Below are 23,834 nucleotides of genomic sequence, written 5' to 3' on the forward strand. Positions count from 1 at the left end.
ATTTACAGGTGGAGAAACCGAGGTTTCCCATCCATGGCAACATCTCGAACTTGAGGTGGATCTTGGTGCTCACTCTCCCATCCCCTCGGACCCCCCTCTGCACCCGCTTTCAGCAGAGCACCTTGACTCTTGCCTCTCGTGTGGGACTCTTCTCCCCCGAAGGAGTCTGCTGTCTCCTTTCCTGTAGCCTATATCCCACCCTCAATTCTTTGTCATCTGTTGAAGACCCTACTTCAGTCTTCCACTGTTGCTGCCCCGTTTCTTGCTCCTTCCCTTTCAGACCAACCCCCTGAGCAGAAGATCCTGTCCTCCCACTCCTGCTCTCACCCCTTCTCCCTGGGAGGCACCACATGCACAGCTCCGTGAAGCTGCCTGGGCTGGTGGCCAGGGGCCTCCCTTCGCCCATACTGGAACCCCTGGCCACATCTGACTTCACCCCTCGGCACTGACAGCATGACCACTGCCCTCTTCTGGAACTTCCTCTCCTTGACCTCTCTGCTGCTGCTTCCTCAGAGTCTCCTCCTATTTCCTGACCACTCTTCCTCATGTCTTTTGTTCATCTTTCTTTTCTGCCTCCTCTTTCCCGTGGTTCTGCTGTCAGCTGTCTTCACAGTCTGTAAAAGGAGACACCGAGGAGGAAACAGATGAGTGAGGGTCGGAGGGGAGGACCGATGAGGGCAGCCACCCCACCTCCAGGCAGTCACACTCAGCGTGCGTGGCGGTCCTCTCCCATCTGTGGGCCAGATGTGGCCACGGGCCTCGGCTTTCCCACTGCCTGTGCCCCAAGGGCTTTCCGCACCTCAGTGGCTTCAGCCAGCACACCTGGACTGCTCGCTGACAACGATTTTGCCTTTTCTTCTTTAATTTTTTCCCCGATTTAGTATTTTAAAAAAATATATATGGTACAATTTTTTCATCGAAGTTTTACCTTTATGGTTTAGGAATCAAATAATGGACAGCCACTGTCCCTAACTCCACCCTCCCCAACCCCAGTCTTCCCTTTGGAACCAAGACCTCTTAACTCTTTTAATGCAGTGATTTCTAAATTTACTGCTAAGGTTGGGGTCTTTTTTTGTGAATTTCAGAGCCACACTGGCCAGAAGGATTGGATTGCTTGCCAGACATTTCCACGGGGATGGTGATTCTGATCATTGGTGGGGTCAGAGAAAAATTGTGAGGTGTGGAGCTGGGAGAGGAGTCACCCTGTACCAGATGTCTATCTTTTAGGATATTTGCTTCGTGGTTTCATTATCTGTAAAATACATATCTGATCACACTGCTCAGAGTAGAGAGGTGGTGTGGAGTAATGTGAGTGATGGTTAGAGTGCATGAGCAGAAACTTTTTATCTAGTGGTACATTCACTTGCAAATGTTGTAGATAATCAGCATATTTAATTTCCGTGTTTGTTCAGTGCATGTGCTGAGGTCTCTTATTTGTGGTTATCATTTCTTTGTGTGCTGTGCGTTTCTAGGGCACCTGTGGGTTTGTGTTTACTGTGGCCTCTAACAAAATGTCATAAACAAATAGGCTTTTAATAATGCTATGACTGTTTGGGGTGTTCTTCTTTACTTATATTTTTATTTTTATTTTTTTATTTTTTGGAGTAATGAAAATGTTCAAAAATTGGTTTTGGTGATGAATGCACCAATGTTTGATGGTACTGTGAACAACTGATTGTACACTGTGGATGACTGTAGTGTATGTGAATATGTATCAATAAAACTGAATGGAAACAAAAATAATGCTATGATAGTATCCACCATAGCTAGTAGAGAAGTTGTCAGTTGTGCATTTTAGTGGTCTTGATTTAGAAGAAACGGATGCCTTGATAACATCTCTAGGTAGGGAATCGATGAACTAGAGTGTTTAAAAGGTAATAATGATAATGTACATCAGGTAAGATAGAGACAGGCTGTATGCGGAGTGTTTTACGTGTAGTATTTAATGCTCACTCTTGAGGTAGGTCCAGTTATTATCCTCATCACCGAGTTGACAAAACTCAAGCACAGGGAGGTTAGGTCACTTGCTAAAATCACATAGTAAGTTTTCATGATCTTAGTCTGACATCCTGCCTCTGTGTCCCACCTCTGGTGGGCTCCCCGCAGGCCCCTTCCTTAGGTCACGGCTGTGCACCCCTCCAGCAGGCCACGTCTCCAGCTCTTCTTTGGCCATTTCCTTCCTTCAGATTCCAGTGATCCTTCACTGGCCTTCAGCGTGGACTTACGGGTTAACCCAAAGATGGAACAACATTTCTGCTTTTTATAAAACACAGTCCATGCTCATCACACACACAGACACACTTGGTGGGCTTCTTTTGGGAAAGAAAGCAATAAAATATAAGTCGCTTATTTAGAAAAGCTGTTGGGACAGATCAAAATATATCCGTTTTCGGTATCTATATATTCTAATTTGTACACTCATCAGAATTTAAGATTAGACAACACTAAATATGCTTCAAGCATTCTTATCATCATAATGGATGATATTATCTATTGAGATATTATCTATTGGACATATTCCAGTTAATATTTTTCTTTATCTCAGGAAAAGCTTGTGTTTCTGCCTGTGCAATTAGTATGTCATTATCGATGACAGCAAAATTCAAAAAAGCTCAGAAATGGAAGCAAAATCCTATTATTTGGGGGCACTGAGAAGGCGTGTGTGTGGCTGCCAGATCAGTGGGCCAAAATCAGCCATTTAGGCAAGTGCTTCATTAAATAATGAATCCACTTCTAAATGAAGGTATAGTTGGTGCTGTTATTTTTAAGGAGGCTCTTTAGCTGAGGACTCAGGAGAGATGGCCCCGGCTTGTTCATTGCATCTTCCTGTTAAGCACAGATTGCTCTTAATGGCTTACTGTTCTCTGTAAGATGGAAACAAAATTGACTGTTCAGCACCATTCCCTTTCTCTTAGTGCATTAGCCTTCATAAATGCACACTAAAATCTCAGGAGCTATCGTTGATGTAGCCATAGAAAAGATGTTTTGCAGCATACATGTGGGTGGGGGCTTCTTGTGTTAGCCATAAAGCCAGAGCTGGGGACTTAAAGGGTGGGGGCAGATCTGATGGTAATTCAGGCATTTCTGGACCTTTCACACCATTCCCTGGGCCATTCTCCATGGCTTTATACCTGACTGCAGTCTTTCTCCCATTTGGCATCCTCTCAGCACCAAGAAATACAGAATCCCTGCTCTTTTACCTTTTGCTCTTTGTCATTTACACTGTGCCAGGCACTTCACTAGATGCCATGCATGCATTTATTTCATCCATCCTCATCGTGATTCTGGAGGTAGGATTATTATTTATTTTATTTTACAAAACAAGACACGGAGGTTCAGAAGGATAACTTGCCAAGTCACAAAGCTGGGGATGGAATCAGAGATCAGAACCCAGGACTTTTCTGAGTCATAAGACAAGACTCCTAACCAATCCATCATGAAACTGGGAGGAAACTTGGGAATCATCTCTTTCCAACCCCTCATTTTACAGATGAGCAAATCCAAGCTCAGAGAAGAGTGAGTGGCCCAGGGTCACCCTTAGACAGTTGTCTGCTAACTTGGGCCCATGCATATCCTACTGTGACATACGACCTCTCGGTCCTTGCAGGCAGGGGCTGATCACCAGCCCTCTCCAGAATTGGCTTTGTCTGTAGAAACAAGATGAGTCGAGTTTTCATGAGCAAGTGTGAAAAAGGTGGGCTCAGAGATTAATGGAGAAAAAGAAAAAAAAAGCTGGTGTATGACATATTGAAGGCGAGTGGGTATGTACATGAATTCTGGGGCTCTCAAATTCTTTCTGAAACTAGGCAGTCTGTGTAAACAAGCAAGCGAGCTAGCTCAGTGCTGTTAGGCCAGCACCTACTGCCTCTTATTCCCCTCTCAGAATCCAGTGTAGAACCCAGTGTAGACTCGCTGCCCTGTGCAAGTGGGTCCTGCCCAGACTGCATTTCTAGAGGTTTCCGTGGCCGCTTTCACAATGTTCACATCAATTGGATTTCCCTTTCTTTTCCCACCTGTGGTCACTTTCACTTGGGCAAAGAGCAAACCCCAAAGCCCTATCCCCTGTGGCTGCTGGGCCTTTGGGCTTCCTTAAGGGAGCAGGGGATGGAACGCTGCGCTTTACATAGCAAAACAGCCAAAACATCTTCCTATGAGATACCGTTGTCATTTAATACTCCGATCTCACTGAGCAGTCAGATTGGAGAGGCTCCCCAGGACCCCCAATACACACTTTATTCCTATGCTTGCTAGTGGGCAGTGGGACAAAAGGATCGAGTTTCATGGCAAATGTCTTACAACTCAAATGAATCCCCAAGACTGGAGATGGGAGCCCTTATTCTGGCTGTTTTGAGTTCTGGATCACTGAAAGCCTCACTGGGCCTGACTTTGGCTGTCTCCCCTACTAGGTGATGGGGAGTGTTGGGGAGCAAAGCACACTCAAGCCACTAATGGTACAGGCACAAAAACTAGCCTATCAGGAACCCCTTCCTAGAGTATGGGGATATCTGCGATTTGAAAATCCACGTGAGGCCCAAGTTGATGCTGGGTCTCAGGGAGCTGTGCTTTGGGGGAATCACCACAGTCCAAGATCCGGTTCTTATCTTGGCAGGTCCGGAAACCCAATTTTGTCACAGTGTTTTCAGCAGTGTTTATACTTAGGGACCCCACAGGTGTCTGAGGTATGGAAAGGATGCCAATGTTGAGTGTGGCCATTGTATAGTGGCCAGAATATTCTTTTCCAACTCTCCAGTATGCCCTTGGCTGGGGAAATTGGATTTGTGTTGGAAGCTTACTTGGTGGATGGGGAATGAGAACAAATGGAGGTTGGTGACCCCGACAGACATCTCACCAAGCCATGGCAGGGCTGATGAGTCACCCCTGCCCAGAACTGAGTGCATCTCTAGTGCCCAGAATGTTCTGCCTTCCTGATGTAGCCTCTCTCTGCTGGGCACTGAGGGGTAAACACGACTACATCTTCCCACTCCAAATCATCTTCGCCACCATCCATCTTTTTGCAGAGAGCTCAGCGTAACTAATTTCATCTGGGCTCTCACTGTTTTCTGTGCTCATGCCAGGTCACACACAATGAACTGGGAACATCCTAAGTCTCCCGCCACACATTTTCAGATGCTCTTTTGGGTTACAGAGCTTCCTACTAGTCTCAATGATATATATTATAAACTTGTAAATGTTTATTGGTGCATAATAAACATACAGAAAAGTGCACATATTATAAGACTACAGCTCGATAAATTTTCCCAAAGTAATCAGACTCATATAGCTAGCACACAAGTCAAGAAATAGAGTATTATGAACATCCCACAAATTCCCTTTGTCCCCACTCACCCATCCATCTAAGCCACTGATCCCTCGAGGTAACCGTTATCCTGCCCTCTAACATAGGTTAAATCTTGCCTGCTTTTGACTTTGCATAAGTGAGACTCATAATTGTCTTCTTTTTGCTCAACACAATGTTTGTAAACTATATCTCTGTTATTGCATGGAGCAATTAGTTCATTCATATCATTGTTGTATAGTTGTCCTTTTTATCAAGATATAATCTATTAATCCATTATACTGTTGAAGGATATTTGGGGTTTTTGGTGCTGGGGTATTTTTGAATAGTGCCGCTTTGAACATTCTTGTATTTATATTTGTTGGGATAAATCAACTATATTTTGAATATGCCTAAGTTTGCTCTCTTAAAGTAACCTTATTGCAAAGTTCTCGGAGTGAGTTTTTGTCATTCCCACGAGCAGGCCACTGGACCTCAAGTGGCCACTCGGTGCTCTTTCTCCTATACCTTAGTGCCATTTTTTTTTAATCTGGCCAATCTTCTGCCAGATTGTAAATCCATGAGGGTCTCCCCTGGCCCATAGTAAGCAATTCATAATTATTACTTGAATGAATGTTTTGATGAGGGAATAGAATAAAAAATATTGGGTTATAACAGAAAACGAAAATTAAAGCTGCTTGTTTCTGTATTACCATTACTCTATCTCATGATACTATAATAGTTGTGCAAGGAAGGACATATCAAGGAAAAAGAAGGTGTGTTAGTTCTATATGTGTATTTGTGTATTTGTGTGTGTGTGTGTGTGTGTGTGTGTGTGTTAATATTAAAGAGCTTTATTGTAAGAATTAGCTCATGCAACCCTAGGGATTGGCAAGACCAAATTCTCTAGGGAAGGCCACAGGTTGGAAACCGGATGAAGGTGAGTTTGAATTCCTCAGGTGAAGACTCAAGTTGGAAACTCTGAGGAGGGTGACATTGCATTCCCCAGGAGAAGCAGGCTGGCTGAAGTAGAGAGAGAAATTCTTTCTGATCACTGAAATCTTCAGTTCTTGCTTCAAGGTCTCCAACTGATTAAATGAGGAGACTCCTCTCATTGCTGAAGGCAATCTCCTTTGTTGATTGAAGATGCAATCAGCCATAGATGCAATCGACTAACTGATGATTTAAAACCACAAAATACCCTCCCAGTAACAATCATGCCAGTGCTTGCTTGACCAAACAACTGGACAACATATCCTGGCTGAACTGACACATGAAATTAAGGTAAGGTTTGAGAAACAATAAAGCAAGAGAATTGTAGAGCTAGTCAACAGGGACCCTCTTTGGGCTGTCCTAGGGTGTGTTAGTCACTTAATGAACTGCATTATGATAAAAAACTGTCAAACTACTCCAGGTGCAACTGTTAGCATCCAGATGAAATGTATGCCTGTTCTGTTTTATCTCTATTACCTGAATGCTAGAACATGGTGGTGCCTTTGTGAGGAGAGTCAGAGTTGTTTCTGCCTTTTAGAAAATTGGAAGAACATAGCAAGAGTGAAGCTGTGGGTCCTCAGGGCTGAGTGTTCCGAGTGGGTGGCAAATAGTGGATGGGTACTTAGGCCATGGTTGTACCTAGGAGCAGATACCCCTGAGCACCTGGCAGTGCTGCCGTCTCAGTGTGCTGGGGCTGCCACGACAAATACCACCTTAAAGAACAGGAATTTACTGTCTCATGGTTTTGGAGGCTACAGGTCAACATCAGGATATTATGGCAGGGCTTGCTTCTTCCTGGAGTCTGTAGTGTTCCGGCAAATCCCTGTCACAAGGCCATCTCTCTCCCTCTTTGTCTTTGCTCCTCTGGGTTCTGCTGACTGCATCCTAATTTCCTTTGTTATAATTATTCCAGCCATATGGATTGAGGCCCACCCTGATTCAATTTGGCTTCATCTAAATGGGATCTTCGGAGATCCTTATTCACAAGTGAATCCACACCTTTACTAATAATCACATCTTCCATGGTCCTATTTACAAATGGGCTCACCCCCACTGGAACAGGGGTTAGGACTTTGAGCACGCCTTTTGTGGGGGACACGATGCAAACCCCAAATCTACTGAAGTGCATTTCAGGCTCAAATGACCTCCTCGCTCTTCTCCTCGGGAATCTTTGTTGCCTTGAATACTATTTCCCTGCACCTTTCCCAGGAAATTATTAGAGAACAGCTCCCCCCAAGGTGGGAACCTTTTTCCTAGTGGAATATAGGGTGATTGGGGGCAGGAGGTGTGCCCCCAAAAGAGCCACTTGCTCGGAAGTATCTCCCAAGCAGTCGTCCATATGTGTATCTTGAAAAATTCTGTCAGAGACACTCCAGAGTTGTGGCTTCTGATCCAGAGCTTGATATCAGCCAGGTTCAACCTGAATGAAGAGCTTACGGAGGCAGTGTCTGCCCAATCTCCTACTGAACCCCCCATCCACAGAGCTGCTTTTGATCCTGACATTTAAACATTTCAGATACTGTGCTGGTATTTGTTTTTCTTTTCTTTTTTTCTTTTTTTTTTTATTTTTTAAGAGGATAATGTTGTTCCCTAGAGAGAATAGATGTTTTTTTAAGTGTTGTCGTGGCTGTAGGCATTGCCTGTGTTGTTCATCAAAGTCCCAAACGTTCACCACAGCTTGAGTTGGTAACTGCAAAAGGGACTCCTTGAAAAGACATGTGTGAGTTTGCACAAGTGTGTGTACATGAGCGTGTGTATGTGTGAACATGCATGTGTGAACATGTGTGAACATGTGTGTACACGTGTGAGTGGTGCACGTGTGTGCATGCATGTATTGCACAGGTGCACTTGCATGTGTATGGGTGTGTGGTGCATGCATGTACTTTGGTGCATGCATGGGTGTAGATGTGTGAGCATGTGTGCATGCATGTGCAAGCATGTGTAAGTGTGTGTATATGTGCTCCCGAGTTCTCAGGGATGTGTGCACACATTCTAGAAGGAGGAGGATGAGAGGGTCTGGGACTTGAATTCTGTTGGCCTCTTGGCACAGGGCAGGCTGCTTGCTGCTTTGTTTATTTTCCTGGTGTTTGAGGTTTCCTTCCCTGCATGAGAGGCATGATAGAACAAAGGCCACCCACCTGCTATTGATTTTCTTTCTTTTTTTAATCTCCACTGCAGCCCAGAGTAGAGTTGTGCTTCAGTGTTAAGGAGTTGGCTCCTCCTAGATCTTCCTCAAGCCTTGCTGATGTTTGGGATTCAAGCAAGCAGTTCCTAACTGTCAAAGGCTTATGAGCATGGACAAGGGTCAGAAGGGCTGTGTATGTGGCCATGTGCCCCTGAGAACAAGGGGGGTTTGGTAGCGCAGCTGTATATTACAAGCAACCTGAAGCAGCTAGTTGTTTCTGAACTCAGCGCTTGGAGAATAAGGGCCAGCAAAGCAAATTACAATTACAGAAGACATATAAGGAATCAGATGCCATCCCAGTTGCTCCAGAGCTGGCTCCTGTCTGCAAGTAGGATCAAACCACCCTGCTCCCCCAACCAGTGCAGCTCTGCATGCCTGGGCCCAGACTCTCCAACTGTCCCTCCCATCTGGTCCTGTCCCAAAGAGTTTGCCCATTCTTTTCAGTCTTTTCGCACATGTCTGCTTTCATTTTGTAGACTCCACCTCAAAATGTATCTCCTAGAATCCTTGGATTCAAGCCAGAGAGACCTTGCATTTGTGATTTCTCTATCACCTTTGTGATTATTTCTGGCTGACCAGTTCCAGCACTTTCTCCACAGTCAGTGCTGTCTTTACATCCACCATGTTATCTTAGATGCCCCCTCTCCCCGTCCTTCATATGGGGTACTCATAACACAAGGAACTACAAGCCACACAGCAACCAGTGTGCTGAGGGCTCCTTTGTGGCCATGATATGACAACAGAGGTGCCTGGAAGCTGCTTCCATTCCCCTCTGTATTTATGCATCCAGGATCCAGCATTTTTGCTTTGTTAACCACAGTGTTATATTGACTGATTCATGATTAACTTGTTTGGTAAGTGTGTTTTAGTTTCCTAGGCTGTTCAAACAAATACCGTGAAATGGGTTGGCCTAAACAATGGAGATTTATTAGCTTAGGTTGGGGCGAAAAGACCAAATCAAGCCATCATCCAGGTGGTGCCTTCTCCCTGAAGACTGTGGCGTTCTGGGGCTGGCTGCCAGTGGTCCTTGACTCCCCTGTCACATGGCAGAGCACATGGCGGTGTCTTCTGGTCTCTCCCTCCTCTTCCGGGATCCACTGACGTAGCTCCTTGCTTCCTGTGGCTTTTCTTCTCTCATGTCTGAGTTCATTCTGTTTTTAAAGAATTCCAGTAATAGGATTAAGACCCATCCCGATTGGCCTGGGCCACACACACCTTAGCTGAGGCAACCTCATCAAAAGGTCCTACTTACAATGGGTCCACACTTACAGGAATGGATTAGATTTAAAAACGTATGTCTTCTGGGGCACATACAGCTTCAAACCACCACACACTCTCAGAAGCATGGGGGGAGGTGGAATTCCCACCTGCCCCTAAATATGGGGAGCCAAACTTGGCAAAGTAGCAGCTAAGGTTAAGTTCTATTTTTCACATTGTATTTTTCAAATCCTGATATAGAACTGTGGTGGTGTCTTTACTTCAAACTAGAAGCAAAGGGACAAGGAAAAAAGTTTCTTTCCTTATTTGATACTTTATCCTCTGTTGCTCTATATGTGTGTGATGATCAGCTTTGTCCGACTTGTCCAGAGAGATGAGCTTATGGGAAGGGGGGGCCCAGCTGAGATAAATTTCTAAAAGGCACTGGCTTGGTTGTTCTAGAAACATTAATTGCCTTTACATGGATTCCCAGAAGCAACTTGAACTGATCCGCTGAAGATTCAGAACGATTCGTTTCCCAGATCACCAATGGCTGGAGACCTTGGAAGTCAAGAGACTTGAATTTTAGTCTTTACTCTGGCACTCAAGAGCTATATGATTTGCGACATGTTGCTTCACTCTCAGCACTTCCTGTGTGAAATGAAAGCTGATTGTCTCATTGTTTCATTAAACAAGCATTGATCGAGCACCTATGGGAGCCTGTCACTTCGCTAGGTTCTGAGGATAAAAAGCTAACTGGTCCCTGCCCCCAAGGAACTGATAGAGTCCAGGAAAGAAGGAGAAATTAAAATCTCCACACTTATGGTACAGTGGGGAAAGTGAAATGGATGCTGGGAAGTGTTGGTGGCACTGGGTGGGCACTAAGGAGACCTTGCAGTGTCCTTGGGAAAGAATTCTTGGAGTAGGTGGCATTTTAGCTGAGTTGAAAAGTTGAACTGGTGTTCACCATGTGGACAGGGAATTACAGCATTTTGGGCCAAGGGATAATTTCCAAGGTCTCTTCCAGATCTAAAATGTGGAGTCTGTAATTGAGGTGCACAGTCTCTCCAGAACTTTAGGCAGGAGGGTCTACTGGCTCCATCCCAACCCCTTCCTGGTCGGGAGCAGTGGCCCTTGAAATAGCCCCATCCCCATTGTGGCTGGGGTGGAGGAGCATATAGGAAAGCTCATAATGTGCTTTTGGCCATTCTTGCCTTTTTCCCCAACTGTCATGGCATATGTCTCATGGGAACATATTTAATGAGAGATTACATGGTTGTCACGTTTATGTAGATGAGCTCCTGAACATCTCACATTACTCAAAACTCACATAATTTCAGACTCGTTTTCCCATAGAAATAAATTTATAGAAAGGGAGAAGTAGTTTTCAAAAGCATAAAGCTACCACTATAGAAGGATTTTTTGGCTTGTTTTGAGCACAATAAAAATGCATAATATATGCATAATATTTGTGTGCCATAATTTCTAACTTTCATTCCAAAGTTACTGATTTTCTAGTGTGTTTTCCAGGACTAACCCTAGTTCCTACCTCTTATTGAATGTGCAAATGACATTGCTATAGAATATTTTTAAAAGATTATAAATTATAATAGCAGTAGTTATTTAAATTACAGCACAATAGTCACCAAAATCACGCACGTGTTCTGAGGCTTGAAACAAAAGTGTTGATTATAGGAGGCTATACAAACAAAGGATGGCTGTTTTTCTGTTTACCCATCAAAGTAACCCTGAATGCTAGTATTTGTAAGGGAGTGGAACAGTAGTGTAATATAGTTGACAATTCACTTCCTGCCAACTTTAAAATTACATGATTCTTGGCAAGTATTTTTTTTTAATTTAGAGGGATTTGAATTCTGCACATAAAATGAGATTGTATTAATACTTTTATATCATGCTATTTCAAATCCACATAAATTCAGATCCACATAAAATGTTCCTGTCCTCGATATTTGCCAAGACTGAGTGGATTGGGAAAGAGGAGAAGTGTTGGTGCAGGGTAGGTATTTAAAGCCACAGAATGTTAGAACTGAAGGGCCCCTCGGAGACAGTCAGCCCAGCTTCTTCACATGTAGATTTACAAATGAAGTAGTGAGGTCCAGGAGGTGAAGTCAAGAACCCCCATCAGGAATTAGGCCTGTGTTGGGCTTATGGCTTGGGGTCAGGCTTTACGGGTTTGAAGGTATAGTAAGGCTGTTCCAACACCCAGTACAATGCCTTGCAAATAACATGGGATCTAAAGACCCTGGGATTAGCCTTACCTGAGGGACAAATATGGTTCCCTATGTGAGGAGAGGTTACTCTGTTTGCTGGAAGGCCAGAGCTCAGCTGACAATTGAGACGGTTCCATTGTCCAAATAAACCTTAAAATTGCTGGAATATGTAACAAATTGCATTTTGAAAGAGTCACAAAGAGGATAATGACATGGGGAAATATAAATGCCAGTACAATTGCATTTTTGATTTATAATTCCACTTTTTGCTTCCTCCAGGATCTAAAAGGCAAATGCATAAAATGTAATGATAAATCAGTGGTTTTGGACTCATAATGTATAAAAATGTCATTTGTGACAAGAACTACATACAGGTGGGGGAACAGAGGGTTACATACTTAGTGTATCCTATTGAAGTGAAATTGGTATCAAAGCAAATGAGATTGTTATAGATTTCACATGTTAAATTTAAGCTTGTAACCACAAAGAAAATGTTGGAAAATGTAAGCTCATAGAGATAGAAAGTAGAGCACAGGTGTCGCAGCCCAAGAGGGCCATGCCAGTCCAAAGGCCAAAGAAGACAACAGGCATTTTCTAATACATGAACTTTTACTCAGGGCTTACTTACAGGGTGAGAAGTCGGAGAGATCATGACGGCTGTCTCAGGCCAGGCAGGCATCGCATTCACAGGAAAGAGGAATGAGTGATGCTAAAAGCGCAGAAAGCCTTTTATAAGAGTTTAAGACAAAGGCCTTCCTAAGGGAGGGGGGAGCATAGATGCAGGAACAGGTCATTTTGACCTTGGGGAGTGTTGCAGGAAGGACTAGAATAACACTTGAGCAATTACATTTTGCTCTTTTTGTGAGACTAAGAGCCTCTCACTTCCTGCCTGCTTGCATAAAGTTGCATTTTAAGGTCAATTTACCCTTTTTCTCTTTACTGGCTTAGAAAGACAATAGGTTAAACATTTAGCTGCCTAGGTCATGCAGACTGCTGTGCACCAAAGATCTGCAGGCCTGTTTTGCTCAGGCTACCTGTTGCTACAACAGGGTACCAGGAGCAGGTGGGGCAGGGACTATAGGGAGTTAATGAAAAATGGTGTAGGGTTTCTGTTTGGGGTGAAGGAAAAGTTCTAGTCAGGGATGGTGGTGAGTGTACTTCAACATTGTGAATGTGACTGATCACACTGAATGGTGTGCTTGGGAGTGGTTGAAATGGGAAAGTTTATACTGTATATATGTTCCCATAATTAAAAAAAAAAAAAGAGGGAGAAAGGGCTATCAAAGAGAAAATGACAAAGTGAATACACGATTCTGGATGGGATCTGGCAAGGGACGAGAAAAGGCTCAGAGGGACATTATTGGGACATATGGAAAAATTGGATTGTAGACCATAAACTTTATATCAATGTTAAATTTCTTGAATTTGATAACTTTACTTAAAGTGATTATATAAGTGAATATCCTTGTTTTTAGGAAATGTACATGGGGAGTGTTAAGTGTCCAAAGAGCATGATGTATAAAACCTACACTCAAGTGTTAAGAAAATGGATTGATAAATTAAATCAGTAGATCGATAGAATGATACAGCAAATGTGACAAAATGTTAAAATTGGTAGATCTGGGTTTCTGGGGGATAGGGGTATGTTGGGGTTCTCTGTATGTTTGTATTATTTTTGTAACTGTTCTGTAAGTTTGGAACTATTTTGAAATAAAAAATCTAAAAAATTTTTTTAAATAATAAGTAATTTAAAAAGTCACAAAGCTGGTCTGCACAAAGATGTCCAACTTTGTCAGAAAGTAGTTGTAGATTTGCCCTTCTCACTTACTACATATGTGACCTTATAACCTTATGACTTTGGACAAGTTGCTTAGTGACTGTTTCATCATCTGTAACAAGACCTACCCATAGGATTGTTGTGAAAACAAAATCTGTTAATTTGTTTAAGGTACCTGGACCTATCTCATTTAATATGCTAGTTCTGCCTTTATAAATACTAGTGTTATATCACAGGCTAAATTTAGATTAAAAATGGCTTTCACAACTAAAAATGAGAAAGTCTATCATCAGATAGAGTTTAGACTTGCTAGATATCACTAATTAAATTTAAATGATAATGAAAAACTGTTAAATCTGTGGTCACAAACAATAATGTATTTGACAGTGTGTGACTGGTTTTCACACTAGCTCTTTCATTAAGTTTGAGGGCCCCGTTACTTTTTTTCTCCGTTTTCTGCTTCTTAGATCTTAGAGAAATAACCAACAGGAAATACAGGCTTAGAAGAGAAAACACAATAGTCTATTTTTTGGTAGTATGGATTTTATGTACTATATAGAGCTCTCCTATTCTTTTCCTTTCTCCCTCCCTCCTTTCATCTCTCTTTCCCTTCCTACCTTCCTTCCTCCCTCCCTCCCTCCCTTTTTTTGTAAATACAGAAAAGGTTAAAGAAGTAGAAGGCATAAACTTTGCCAGATTCTTGGCACTTGTTTCCACACTACCTTCTAGAAAGCCTGTGTTGATCTCTACACTGCCACCACCAAGCAAGGAGGAAGGATGTCCTTCTCTGTAGCCTTAGGGGCATTTTTCATTGTGAATCTACAGCTGACATTTTAATTTGCCTTTTGATTACTAGTGACATTGATAGCCATTTTTATTTCTTCTTCTGTGTTAAGGTCCTTGGAGAGCCATCTGCTCTGTTCTGTTTCATGATATATGGAACATGTGATGTGTAATCCAAAAATGTCTTTCTCAGTCCATCTCCATCAACAATAGTTTAATGGAAAACTTCCTGGACTTTCAGCCTGTGGTATTCTCTTATCATCAGCCCTCATTGCTATTGACATGTTTTTCTCTTTTAGTGTATCAAAACGGGGGTTCTAATGGGAGGTTGAGAGTAAAGATATCAAACTTGTCTGCTTGCAAACCCCACCACAAAGATTTTTTATGTTCTCTTTTAAGCCACTCACAATAAGATCAAACCACAGGAGCATAAAAATTGGCATAGCTCAATTCCAGAAAGAACATACTTTAAACTTATTAAAAAAAACAAAAATTCACTGGTAAATGTTTATCTCTTACTATTTTGGACAAGACATGGGGATATTTTCTTAGGAAATGAAAGGGGAGAGAAATTAGATGGTTTGTGGTATCTAGCACAAGATTAAAGAGATGCTGTGGGTAAATAAAGAGATTTATGAGGATCTTTAGGAAATTCCCGAATGGTTTATTTGTGCTCACTTTATCAGCTTCACTTCTGTTTATGTCCAGTTTTTTAATGGCTAGTAGCTCTCCAGCTCCCTGGTTGAGATTTGAAGTCTTTTCTGTGGCATGTGGTTGTGCATAAACACATGTTTTCTCTTTCCATATGAGTACTTAAATATCTTTGTTTACATATAAAGAAGTCAGAATTTCTTGGTCATTTTTTCTGTAAAATTTTCTCTTCATTGCTGTGAACATAGACAACAGAGAGGTAACCCAAGCTTCAGTAACTTAGTGAGAGAGCCAAATTAATAATTTGTAAGTTTTCTTTATATCCATAAAATGCCTGTAGTCAAAGGAAATTGCAGGCAGATGGGGATGTTCAGGATTTATTTTCTGTACCATGATTTCATTCTCTTCACTCTAGTAAGAAGAGTCTGCCACCTCATTTGGCACAAGTAATTTCTGTTTTAGTTTGTGCCTGATAGAGCCATGCATATTAGTTATCTATTGCTGTGTAACAAATTAACCCACATTTAGTGGCTTAGAACAATAAACATTTATTATCTCATATTTTCTGTGGGTCAAAAATCCAGGTGCAGCTTAGCTGTGTCGTCTGGCTCAGGGTTTCCCACCAGGCGGCAATCAAGGTGTCACCTGGGACTGCAGTCACCTGAAGGCTCCACTGAGGGAGGACCTGCTTCTAAGCTCACTCACCTGGCTGTTGACCACCCTCATGAGCCTTGCCACCTGAGCCTCTCTATAGGGCAATTCACAACATGACACAACATGTTACAACATGACAGTGAGAGAGGCAAGCGAGATGGAAATCACAATATTTTTGTAACTTAATCTTGGAAGTGACATTGCATCACTTTTTCCTTATTCTAGAAGCAAGTCATTAGGTCCAGCCCCCTCTTGAGGAGAGCATGGCTACAAGGCAGCAATCACTGGGATCTATCTCACAGGTTGCCTTCCACACCAGGAAAGACTTTTTCTCATAGTGTGTTCTGGTTTGCTAATGCTGCCTTTTTGCAAAACACCAGAAATGGATTGGCTTTTATAAAGGGGGTTTATTTGGTTACACAGTTAACAGTATTAAGACCATAAAGACCAAGGTAATGCATCAACAGTCGGGTACCTTCACTGGAGGATGGCCGATGGCATCCGGAAAACCTCTGTTAGCTGGGAAGGCACGTGGCTGGCATCTGCTCCAAGTTCTGGTTTCAAAATGGCTTTCTCCCAGGACGTTCCTCTCTAGGCTGCAGTTCCTCAAAAATGTCACTCTTAGTTGCTCTTGGGGCATTTATCCTGTCTTAGCTTCTCCAGAGCAAGAGTCTGCTTTCAACGGCCGTTTTCAAATTGTCTCTCATCTGCAGCTCCTATGCTTTCTTCAAAGTGTCCCTCTTGGCTGTAGCAAGCTTGCTGCTTTTGTCTGAGCTTATATAGGGCTCCAGTGAACTAATCAAGGCCCATGCTGAATGGGCAGCATCATGCCTCCATGGAAACCATCCAATGAAAGATCCCACCCACAGCTGAGTGATCACATCTCCACAGAAACATCCAATCAAAAGTCTCCAACCCAATCAACACCACTATGTTTCCTGCCCACACAAGACTGCATCAAAGATAATGGCATTTTGGGGGACATAATACATCCAAACCAGCACAGTGTTTCATTTAAAATGGTTTTGGACATCAGAAGGCCTTAAGATCTTGCTTCCTCTAGTTCCATGCTGTTTCGTAGCTGATAGGGAGTGGCACTTCCTGCCAACTAAACCCACAGGGCCAGTTGCTGGTTTTGAGCTGCTTGCCCTTTCCCCACCTCATCTCTCTCTTTCACAGACTTTTTGGGAATTGGTTCTCTTTTTCATGGCTGTGAATCACTTTTCTACCTGAATACTTCTCTGAGCGTTGAAACCAACTTCTTCCCAACCCACGGGTCTCTGAAGCAAACACAGAACTCTCAGAAACCTCTGACAGACTGTTATTTCATATAGCAGGGAAACCAACTAGACTAAACCAAAATAAAGAACAAAGGGAAGTGTGCAGAATTACCAGAAATCTACCCAGTGCAGGACCAGTTGTCCTAGGACAAACGAATAATAGTCCTCGAGCTCGTAATCTATACTCAGAGGCTTTGCTAAGGGCGATCCAAAGACTCAGTAGTTCTCCAGCCAAAACTATAGTAGGCTATCATTATCTATCATTCATTACTCCAGATGACTACGTGAGGAAACTTAAGACTCAGTGAGAATAAGTAACTTTCCCAAGGGGACATAAAAAGTACTGGAGTTGAGAGTTGGAGCCAGACAGTCTGATTCCAGCACCCAAGGCCTTCCCACAGCACCACGGAACTTTTTTGGGTGGCCCCCTGGGTCCATCCCCTGGTCTCAGGTGTGGAAGTGAAGTGAGCCAGGTCCTCGTCTTAACAATCAGTCTAGTCGGTCGTGCCGTGGTGAAGTTCCCAGACTCCAGGCGACACTGGGGACAGGCTGGTTCCCACCTCAGTCACTTTCAGAACCTGCTTCACACTCTCCCATTTGGCCTTGGGCTGTTTTTCTCTTTCACATGAGAGTTGCTTCAGCCTTTAGATCTGTGGATGAGGGTCTTTCCTACCTGACCCTCAGCTTGTGGGAACCTCAGGGCAGCCCCCTTTCTTCCTGTCTTCTCCTCTTACTGTGGTGCTGGCCTCTTTGGGCACTGAAGGTTGGCTGAGGAGGTTGGTTCAACTCTTAAGACCCAAGGGGGCGGACCTGTTGGCCACAATGTCTAACAACTACCAGAACAGCGGCCTGGAGGCCTCTGGGGTAGGCCCGATCCTATTTGTTGGGTTGTGGGCAGGTCCCAGGGATGCAGAGAAAGGGGCTGGGGCAGCTAGTGGTGGCTGGGGAACATAAGAGGGCTGGCTGTGTCTGTGCTCCCACCTCCCGCCAGACTTAAGGCTCCTCCTTTCTGCTTCAGGAGCTTCCTAGCGCCTGATTCTACTTGGAAGAAGAGATTCAGTTCTCAGCTCATCTGTAGACAGGAACAGTTGATGTTCCTTTGCTCAGTTTACCCATTTTCCTAGGATTCCACTCAGATGTCCCATTCATGAACTTTTCTCTTCAAAGAAAGCATCTTTGCAAAGCTTGCTGTTACATTTTGACAACATTCGCATCCTTTAATTAAGAGGCACGCTTGCCGTGGAGTGAAAGAGAGGGGGCCGAAACCCAAACTGATGGAAACTTCTGGTTGAAAAAGACTTCAGAAAACTGCCCAGAATAAGAGTTACATGCAAAGGACCTTGCCACTGAGCATGTAAGGCACTAGTAGAGCACCTGAAAGCCGTTTATCTGGTGGGACTTGGCGTTTTGACCTTGTTAAATTTCACAAGAGCTTAAAATGTGAAGCAGTGTTTTCTGGCAGCCACACGACAACCCTGTCCAGCAGTTGTCTCTGGAAATGTAAAAGACCGTTCTCAGAATATGATGATTCTTTTGGACCCCACTAATTCCACTGTTTCAACTAACTAACTTCACAGCCCAGGGTGAACAGGAACAGATATTACCAAAGAGTCAGTCTTAACAACCCAGGAGAGGCCTTTCTGACATTTTTCTCTCTCCATCGTGTCATTCTCCAGCTTCCCAGTTGATTCTCCAGCTTTGCTATTCACTTGGCAAAATTTGAAGAATGCAGTAGTCATTTAATTTATTGAAACTTTCAGGGCACTGACATCTTCCAGGAATTCCATCAGGAGAGCCAGACCTGAGTTTCTCTGCCTCAATCCCTATTGGTGATCTCTAACTAATGTGCTTTTCCCAGATGTTCCTCTGCTACATTCCTGAAGGCTGTTTCCAAGATTTTCTCCAGAACCAATTTCATTATTTGACCTGTGACCCCGTCTTTTAAAAAATTAATGAATAGTCTTGTTTGCCACCAGGCAGTGCTCAGGAACCCTTCTGTGCTGTTTAAAAATGAACTGAAAAAAAAATTTTACTTGAAAATGTGTGGCTTAAAAGAAAACTCAAATAAAGAGACAGTACAAAATTTTAGAAACCAAAAAGCTTGGGAAAGCTTTGGGAAACTTGAGGACTTGGGGAGGGGGGTGTATATGTTAAGAGAGTCATTGGTCAACAACACATGGTATTTTTCAGCTTTTTTTCTAATGTTCAGAGAGTTTCATAAAAAGTATGTAGTTGTACTTATTAGCATTTAGTAAAAATTACTCATACTTCGGAGTTTACAACCAGCACCTACCTCCTGCATTCTCCTGAGGTTCTCTGTCATCCCCTGTTTGATAAGAGTGTATATCTGAGCAGTACATATAACTCCACACTGCCTTCTTGGAAATGGGGGCTTTTGAATTTTCTGCACCCCAGTCCTCTGCTCACACGGAGCAGGTTGCTCCTTAGGAGTCACCTGGGAATTTTAGAAAACCTTTCTTTTTCCCTAAATGAAAGTTTTGCTTTATCATTGTACCCATCAGAATCCCCACAATGTTTAACCAAAACTAACCAGTGCTTTGTTTGGCCTCAGGGGACTTTGCAATTAAAGGAGCAGTCGCTACCACTCAGTGTAGGAGTTTGATTAACAGGGACTCTGTTTTATGTAGACGCCATGAGGCTTGTTATTTATCAAACAGGGTTGGGAGAAAACCACTTCCTCAAGGAAGCAGTGGCCCAGAGAATTGTGCTTGACCCCCAACCACTAAGATGTCCCTCCCTCGTTAGTCTTAACCGCCGCTCAGCCCACGTCACAAGCAGTGTAACGTCCTGCGTATCACTGTGGGTGTGGAAACCACGTGTGACCTGTGCCAGCGGCCCTGCATCTGTGGCTGTGGCTGCTGCTCCTTGGGGGAGGGGGTCCCCGGGGCTCTCCTCCTGCCCCCGGCAGCTGCATGTGTCTCTCCTTGGACCGAGTCCCTCCATCTGTCCCTGCTTCCCTGCAGCATGTTTGTGTGGTCAGGATCACGTGCTTAGCTGTCTTTTTGGCAGGTCCTTGTAATGCTACTTTTTCCGCCTGTCTGCTAGTAATCCATGGGAGCCTGTGTTCTCCCTAAACTGGGCAAGGGACCTTCAAGCTGACTCAAGTTTCAGGTTTCTGAGGAGTTCTTAATTAATAAGGATCATTGAGATCATTATAAAAAGGCAGAAAGAGGTTACTGTACAATACAACCATTACTGTATTCTACCAAGCATATGTCTAGGGTGCAAATGAGAAATGTAGACTTCATCGTGGAATAATTGAAAGAACGTGCCAGAGGTTCAGGGTCCTTGAAGACAGCCCTGGCTTGTTTTAATTTTGGGTCTGAACTTTACTAGCCAGGGACCTCAGTCAAGTTAGTTAACCTCTCTAGACTCAGTTTTCTTCATCTATAAAATGGCCTTAATATCAGTCAAAGGGTGTTTGTAGACAGTACATGAAATATCATATGTGAAGTGGCTTGAAATACAGGTACTCAGCAAAATGTGTACATTTTCTTGCTCTCTCGCATTCTCCCCGTTACTCTGAGAATGACTGGGAACCACATCTGTGTAATTAAAAAAAGGGGGGGTGCGGGACCTTCCTTCTGCCTCTGTTTGTTCTGACATTGTCTTTTAACTGGGCTGGATGCCTGCCGGGAGGAGGCTCTCCCCGCTCTCAGGGAAGGTACCTGCACCATTTTTTAATGCAAAGGCATTTTACAAAGGATAATAGTTAATACTATGGACAATGTTTTGGTGGGGAAAAAAGAATCATCTCTTAAGGAATGCTAAATGTTTCCCTTTTAGAGAGGGAGAAATAAACCAACAGCTCCAAACAGCAACCGAGTATCCAAAAACCCTTAGTGAATTTAATTTTTTTCATTTTTTCCTACCAAATAAGTGTTCCTGAAGCTGTCTTCACTATATAGCCTCCAACCTTGGTGTCAAAGGGCTCTTGGTTTTGTCAGTCTGCTTACCTTATTTTGTTTCTCTCCTTTTAGGAAGTAGAACATTTCCCCCCTAAGTACGTGTGGAGCCTTTTCCTTCCCCAATCTAAAACACTATATTACCATTTCATATAAATATGATGTATTGTTTTTCAAATTATGGGGCCTCTGTTATCAAAAACTGGATTGTTTTGTGAGTTTAAGAATGATATAGTTCAGCCTTCAAAACTCAGGTGCGTGTTCGCCTAAATGGTTGAATATTTCTAACCTGTGTTCATTCTATATCACCTACTTCTGAGAGTTATATGGTGATGAGTATGTCATAAACCAAATCTTCAATTCCTCTTCAATCTTAGGGAAATAGTATACAGGAAAATATACTGGGTAATCCTTTGCAAATGGAAGAAGGCAGTTCTTTTCTTCCCCCAGGGAATATGGGGAAAACACATGAGTAAGGGGGGGTTTGCAAAGTAGGAGAGAGAGTCAGCCAAAGTAGGGAACACACTGAGACAAGTGTCTGCTCATCTCCATTCACAGCTTCTTCAATATTTCCAACTGTGTAACAACCTCTGCTACAATCACCTTGCAGTTCCTCACCCAAAGCTTGCACCCAGGTCTCTCAGTCCTGCTCTGATAATTCTGTTAAATTCAACTCAGCAAAGATTTACCCAGTGCCAACTATGTAGCAGAAAGTGTTTGAGGTTCTGGGAATACAGCAGTGACTAAACAATTCACAAAACCCCTGCTGTCTGTCTCTCAGAAAGCTGAACATAGAATTATCATATGACCTAGCACTTCCACTCCTAGGTAGATACCCAAAAGAATTGAAACCAGGGACACAACCAGATATTTGCACACCAGTGTTTATAGCAGCATGAGCCAAAAGGTAGAAGCATTCCGAGTGGATAAACAAATGGTGCTATCTACATACAGTGGAATATTACGCAGCTGTAAAAAGGCATGAAGTTCTGATACATGCGACAATATGGATGAACCTTGAAGACATTGTATTAAAAGAAATAAGACGGACCAAAAGGACAAGTGTTCTATTATCTCACTTATATGAAATATCTTGAATAAGCAAACTCATAGAGACAGATAGTGGATTGGAAGTTACCAGTGGCTGAGACATGAGGGGAATGGGGAATTATTGCTTAATGGGTGCAGAGTTTCTGTTTGATGTGATGAAATGGTTAGGGTAACGGATGTTGATGAATTGTATACTTGAAAACACTTAATATAGGAAATTTTGAGTTGTATATACATTACTGCAATAAAAAGTTAAAAAACAAAATACCCTGCCACCTAAACCTTCTGCTCAGGGGGAATTCAGTCAGGCTAGAGCTCATAAAGCCAAGCTGTTCTTTCAGCAGTCACCCCGTTGGACAGGCATGGAAGACGCGGAAACAATCAAGACAGTAAAGGGTTCTGTGGCTCTGTGTCCTTGCTGGGCCCTTCCTTCCTCTTTCCTGGCTAATTCCTGCCTAACCTTTAAGAGACAGTGCAGGCGCTCCCTCCGGAAAGCTTTCTCTGACTCCATCCAGGCCTGCGTAACTGTCCCCCTTCAGCGTTCCCATAGCACATGCTCTCTCTCTCAGTCAATGAACTTCCTGCGTTGCTCATAGTTCATTGATTTGGGGTTGGCCTCTCCCACTAGATCGTGAGCCATTTGAGAACACAGCTCTTGTCTTTATCTCCTTGTATTCTAGCCTTTGATCTAGCACATCCGCATGCAGGTTTGTACTCAATAAATGTTTGGGGACTGATTGAATGAAGGAAGGAGTGATCCTCCATAATGTTCTTGTATCCTCAGTGCTTGCTCTCCATCTCTGTAGAAGCTTTCCAAAACTCACATGTGCCTTTGGACAAAAGGTTCTGAGTCATTGCTTCTTCCTAATGCTTCAAAAAACCATTCTCCACAGCGATAACTTCTGGAAGTCATTAGGAAAGGAGTGGTCCCAGAGGCCCCCGGCCCGTTCTGCAATCAGGAGGGAGAGATGGGAGGGGGACCTTGGTTATGTGTAAAGCTGTGAGAACTGCTTTAGTAAGCTTGGGAGGGCACATTGGAAGCCCCGGGGATGGAGCTGCCTAGAGCTAAGGCACTCGGAGGTGACAGCTAGCAGGGAGGGAGGAGAAAACAGGGGCAGCATGAACGACAGGCAAATGCTAAGTGGCACTAAGCCCTGCACCCCCCACAGTCCTGAGGACCCAGTGGGCCACACCCCAGCAGAGAGGCTGACGTCCTGAATGCCTGGGACCAGAGGAGAAGGTTCAGTGATGTTCATCCTGCAAAAAAGCCAGGAGCACTTCTTTCAAAAAATACATGTATATGTGTGTGTATATATATGTGTGTGTGTGTATATATATATAATGATTAAAGTTATTTGTATTTAATTGAAAATGTCTCTTTACTGAATATTCATTCCCTGATGATGCTGATAAATGCACTATCCAGCATTAGGGCTCAACTCCAGGAATTGTGCCAATGTTTGGGAGGTTTAATTTGTGTAGCTCTTCATCCCTTCTCATTGCTGAAGTCCTCCTTTCCCATCCTGCTGCCCCTGGACCCACCCCTACCCAAGGGAAGGAAAAAGGGAATCGACAATGAATCTGAAACTCCAGATCTCAGAGGGTTTGCTGGGACATGAGGAGCTTGTGCCAGGCTGTGTGCGTATCCCACCTCCTTCTCAGCTGCCTCCTTGGTCTTTTCCACCGTGATATGGGAACACCAGGGACTGATGGTATCTGCCTTTAACATGTGGAAATCCAGCTTGAGATGAAATCCATAAGGATAGCAGAAAACAAGCTTTTCTCCAGTCATATTCCTATAAGAGATTGGGTACAAACTAGGGTTAAGATGG

The 23,834-nt window shown here is 43.3% G+C and overlaps 1 protein-coding gene across 2 annotated transcripts in view; it reads left to right on the top strand.

Moving 5' to 3' along the window:
• ZDHHC14 (zinc finger DHHC-type palmitoyltransferase 14) overlaps positions 1 to 23,834 on the top strand; it is a 328,904-nt gene that overhangs the window by 151,744 nt on the left and 153,326 nt on the right. The gene's annotated exons all lie outside the window — the stretch shown is intronic.

This window comes from Choloepus didactylus, chromosome 2 (genome assembly GCF_015220235.1).
Source record: "Choloepus didactylus isolate mChoDid1 chromosome 2, mChoDid1.pri, whole genome shotgun sequence".
Taxonomy (NCBI): Eukaryota; Metazoa; Chordata; class Mammalia; order Pilosa; family Megalonychidae; genus Choloepus; species Choloepus didactylus.